The following is a 6,000-nucleotide window of genomic DNA, read 5'->3' as shown; positions in this document are numbered from 1 at the left end:
GTTCTCCAAGAAAAACTATGTGTGTTGAAGAGTGAGAGAGGGAGAGAGAGAATAATGAGATAGCTCCAAAACTGAAATGAAAAAAGGTACCAACTGATCCTGAGAAGCCTTTTTATTAATGAGGCCTCTAATTTCTTCATTTTTCCATTATTTTCATAAATAAATGTGCTAAAAATACAATTTTTCCTTTTGAAATCCATTTCCATTGCCTTTGCCAATTTCCTTAGCCATAATAAACCAATGAACATCCACACTAGGATTTCTTGACCAACATTCAACTTGGAGTAAGTGTACCATCAATCGTGGTTATTATTTTTCCTTTATTAACTTTTATTACATGGATTTTTCACCAGGGCTATTATAGAAAATTTTCAAACATCATTCATCGATTGATAAGGGTTGAAGGGCTGTGATAGTGTAGGTTGGATCTTGCATAGCGCATTCGATCATCCTTTCAAGTGCATTTGGTAAATGGGGTATTGGAGCATCCTCAGGTTGGAGGCTGTAGAACTAGGGTGTTGGAGCATCCTTCCTTTTGCAGATGGTAAATAGGGTATTGGAACATCCTAGAGGTTGGAGCCCATAAACCATGGGGTTGTATCCTCCCTTAGTTTGAGTTGAAAATATTTATGTACATTTTATTGAAGACAAATATTAAGAAGTGTTCGTTGGTTTTTGTCCTCGAGTGGTTCCACTTAAAAATCCATTTTGTCTATTTTCTTGATGTTTGGAAATTGTTGAATGATGTCGTTTACTGTTGATTTATATTTCATATGATAATAATGTTAATTAATACTCTTTGAAGTTAAAAATATACTAATTTAAAATAAACATTGATTCTCCCCCCTCTTAGTATTTCCAACAATTGGTATCAAAGGAGGTTCCTTCAGTGGTAGATCAATATATGGAAGGAAAATCACAAGTGAATCATGATGGGAATATTAACAAAGAAATCTTTCATTTTTTCAAAGAATCGAGGGAAGTCCATGATATTGAAATACTTTAAGAACCTATTACAATTGATGAAGAGAGGCGGGTTGGTCCAATTCCTCTTCTCACAAAATCAAGTTTTGTATTATTGAAAGCTACAATGGAAGCCTATTTGCAAGGTATTGGATGTGATGTATGGTTTTCAATTATTGTTGGATACATGTCTACTGATGGATAAAGAACAAAAGATATGATTATCATTCTAAGTGTCCTGATATATTTTGTGAAATCTGATTAGGGTCAATGCTCATCAGCCAAACATCTTTGGGAAAAACTTCAATACCTCTATGCAAGTAAAAAGCCTACAGGTCAAGATAAAGTTGTTGATAATTGTGCTTCAAATCAAGAAGATCCTCATATTAAAGAATCCAACAGTAATGGTGAAGAAGAAGTAGAAGAGGAAGTGGAGAAATAATTAATTAATTCCTTAAAAGAATGGAGGAACATAGAGAAGGAAAATAATAGACTCAAAGAAGAAGTTTCTATCTTACAACTCCAAGTGTAGGAAGTAGAAAATAAATTAGAAGAATATGTTCACAAGCATGAGGTATAAGTCATCCAAAAGAAAAAGGATATGGATTAGCTGTTGCAGAAATAGAGAAGCTCATAAAATAATATGAAAGGAAGAAGGAACAAATGTAAGACTTCAACAAAGAAACTAAAAATATCACTCTTCTAAAGTTGCAAGTAGAAGAGGTAGAATAAAGAAGGAAATTTTTGAAATGGATATTCCAGGAAAATCTTGCTCAAAAGCAAGGAGAAATCGAAGCAACTCTTACTGAAATCAACAATCTCAAGGAATGGCAATAGAAACACTTCGAGGATATTAAAAGGAAAGATCAAGAATTGGCTCAATTGAAGATAAAGACAAAAGAAGTAGGAAAAGCTACATGTGATGAAGGCACAAGATGCAAGTCCTCACATAGAAAGATTTATGATAAGACTAGTAGCAGGAACACTCAAAGGCTAAATAAAAATGAAACACAGAAGAAGGTTAAAAAGTTGTTTCTTTGTGAAAAAATCAATAAAAGGTTGTGCCTCATCCAAGGAATGATGACTACAGGAGATCATGAAGATATGACATCTCATCCACATTTCCTAGAATTTTTAATGGTTATTTATTTTCACATTCTAACTTCAAATATATCATTAGGGATTGAAGAATGTATGATAAGTGTGATTATTAAAACCATAGGATACATTTTGTAGGATCGCAAGACATGTTTCAAGAGGACTTTGCCAACATAAAGTATATGTTGTGTGCTCCATTATTTAGACCCAACTTTGAATGTTGCAAATGCTATAACTATGCATATATAGGTCATGATTGTAGACACAAAATGGAAACTTCCATGAAAGATAGCCATAACATTAGGTATAAGAAGGTTTGAAGAAGAAAGAAAAAGGATGAAAAATAAATTAATGAAAAGGTCTATGTAGTCATGCCTTAAATTTTTGTAAAATCAAAGGGTTATAATGAATCAACAGGTACATTGGAAGATGTCAAGGTTTAGGATGATCCAACTGAAGAGCCAGTTCATACATTATTATAAGGAATACAACTTGTTGACTCCCTAAATACTGAAGAGCGGTAGTCTTTGCAAGAATAATAGATGGATGAAGATATGTAATTGACATGTTGATAGGTGGTATATGTGAAGTAGTCATCAAGAATGGACAGATTAGTTGGTTTTAGGAGTAGCAGGTAGGCAGAGAAAAATTTCTCAACAGCGTCAAGTTGTGAAAGGAATTTTATTACAGGAAGAGAGAGGGAGGTATTTCATCAATGAGAACACAGGAATGTAACAAGACAAGATAAACAAGCACTTTATAAGGGGGAGTCACATTTTTCCATTGATGTGAAAGGGGGAGAGAAATCAGGAAAAGAAGATCAGAGGCATGAAGTTAGGGGAAGCAATGATCATAAGGGGAGTATGTGTTTCCATTAATGACATAGGGGGAGATTGTTGAATGGTGTTGCCATTGATTCCAATGTTCGCTATTGAACGCTCCTAATATTTCTCTAGATTGCATTAGTTGGAAGCTTCAATGGAAGGATGGATGGAAATGCTAGTAGCACCACATTTGTTGAGGCTTGTGAGGATGAAGCTCAATAAATATGATCTCAAGATCATTGCCTTTGGATTCTACTCGTCGATCTGATTCTGGTGGTATTGTGGCACACCACGAGAGGCCTCACGGTTTGTGAGATATTGTTGTTTGAAGATGAAGCCCCCAAATTATGGGGAAAAAACCAAAGGTTGATGATATGAAAGCTTTTCTTTGGATGAAAAAATTAAAACTTCCCAAAGGTGTCTCAACATTAATGATATGGAATATTCTCTTTGGCTCCAAAGTGGATAATGTGGCATAGAATTCTCCATGGTCAAAATCCCATGGATGATGTGGCAGTCAATTATTGGCTAAAATATAGCTAAGGTGGATGGTTTAATAAAAATAAAATATAACTATTGATGCTAAAAGGAAATTCATTTATTTTAATTTACCTTGGACGGAAAGACAAATTTAAGTTTATAATGGTCCAAATAAGAGGGAAAATTCTAGCTCCAATATTTGAATTTAAATTACATTTGTTCCCTCCTCATTTGTAAAGTCAAACCTCTTTATTTTTAAAGATGTATCTCTAAGGAGACCACCCTGAACTATAAAACGGATGACCAATCCTCTTGAATATTATCAAGAAAACTCATTTTCTCTCTAAAATTATTCAACACTATGGAAGTGAGGTTACATCTTCCTGGGAGGTTAAGATTATGGAATGACTTGATTCTCGTGGGTTATGTTCTTGGTAGGGTTTTCTTAGACCTAAAGTTAGTGATGCAGGTGCTCCTCTTGAAGGTTCAGGTGCTAAACAAGAGAAAATTTCATTCGATGGATTTTTTTCTTTCTTCTGTGTTATTCGACTCCCTATAATAGGGCTCGTATGATATGAAATAACAATGAATCCCTGAGGAATTATGTGGGAAGTCGATGGCTTAACTCCATGAATTATCGTTGGGGACGAATTTGTGACGAGGGCATAAAATTTCTAGTATGTTTCCTAAGATAGTTTTTGGGAAACTAAGGCTTTTCTTACATATTACACTAGGCCTCAGTGTAGGAATGTAGTGAGGTTCTTATGAACTAATTTGAACCATTGAATGAAGGCCCATTTTGGGTTGTCATTCATCGTTTTTGGAAGACATGACCTAACCAAGACCTTATTTCTCAAGAGCACCTCAAATAAATTGTGTCTATAACTACTTCAAGAGTGACACATTTAGTCCATTAAAAAAGTTAAGAAGAACCCTAAAGCATTGTGATGAGTGCGATCTATTTTTTAAAGTTGTATTGGAATGTTCAAGCCTAAAACTATGAGAGGTTGAGCCTAACTATTGTTTATGATTCAAATACACCTACTACACAAAAATGGGATCATTGTTTTGAAGGTTTTCGTGCTAGGATTGGCATGCTTATGGCTTCACTGTCCTGAAATCTGTATTGCCTAGAACTCACTATGACATTGATCTATGAGTTAATGTGACAATGATATAATAATATATAAGAAATGAAACCATGATTTTGTAACAATGTCTTGGAGGTAAATGTTAGTGACTTTGTTGCACAACAGTGACCCTCATGTGTAACTATGCCAACAAACCTATTTTATAATAGTGACTTCATTGAATAGTAGTGACAATAACCTTTGATATGATAGTCTTTATGGCATATATAAATTCTTCCTATACATACATCTACTTGTTTATAACTGACCTTTACACTTGTCGACTATGGTTCTAAGTCTTGAAGTGGAAATCGAAGATTGGAATCATTGTTGACCTAAGGTAGAAAGAATAGCCTAACATAGTGGACAAGGATCTTTGAAACCTTGAGTGGAATTTGTTTACAGTAGTAGATTCCCTTCATCCTTTTACTACAAAAGGTATCGTATTGGCATGAACTAATATTGATAAGAAAATTATTAGTAGAGAGTCTTCGTTTGGCAATGGAGGTTCTATAATATCACTAAGGTCACGATATGTCCATAATCGATAGTTGACATGTGTAGAATTGCGTAGATAGTTGAAATATCCTAAACATGCCAGAGTAGTTCATCTTGAAAATTAAATCACTTTTGTTGGCATGAGATGTGTAACAAGCTTTTTTTGAAATTGGATTCTACGTCCTATCAGCTACAACAATGAAACTAGCAGTTCGCCACATTATTCCTCTACAATAGTGAAACAACCTCAATAAACTCATAATCATATATATGACATAATGTTATCGAAGAGGGTGTCATCTGCAACCATCAAGCAAATTTATGCATATATCAATCCTCCTCGATGACAGGGGTGTGTTGTGGCTCTTGAACACTTTATATGGTAGAGTTGTCTATATGCAAAATGTCTCACTTGGATTAGTGGGAAAGTCATCAATAAAAGATTATACTCTGAGACATTTGTAGTAAGCAGATCACACACATTGAACATCAATAACAGTGGTAGTAGGGGTGGCATTGGGTAGAGGTAAAATTTTTTATTGCCAAAATACATTGGTTTGGTGCGAAAGCATAATATTGACAGTTAGATTGTGATTTAACATAACTAGGGTTTGGTAGTGGCACATTGAGCAGGGTCATTAGATGTGTGGATAGTTTATGAATGGAAGAGTATACAGTGTTCGGTGATGAATAAAATTTGATTTGGTTTGATGTGCATATTGAGAAAATGAATATTTGATTGACAAAGATTGTTTTGTATTTTATTGTATTAATATCGAGCACAAGTGGTCTTAGTCTGAAAATTGTGAAATGTGGTCCGTTGGTTGATAGGGGTGGTAGGGTGGTGCTAGGGCAAGTTGGAGCTTGCATAGGGTGTTGGAGTGTGCTTTTAGATACTTATGATAAATAGGGTGTTGGAGATTCCTTAAGGTTGGAGCCTATAAAACTGGGTTTTTGGAGCATCCTTCTAGTTGTAGGTCGTAAATAGGGCATTGGAGCATCCTACA

The sequence above is a fragment of the Pinus tabuliformis genome, chromosome 2_1, assembly GCF_031772625.1.
Source record: "Pinus tabuliformis cultivar Carrire ecotype Pingquan chromosome 2_1, CPIR1, whole genome shotgun sequence".
In the NCBI taxonomy this organism is placed as follows: Eukaryota; Viridiplantae; Streptophyta; class Pinopsida; order Pinales; family Pinaceae; genus Pinus; species Pinus tabuliformis.
The sequence above is the reverse complement of the archived record's forward strand: the minus strand, read 5'-3'. Positions refer to the sequence as shown.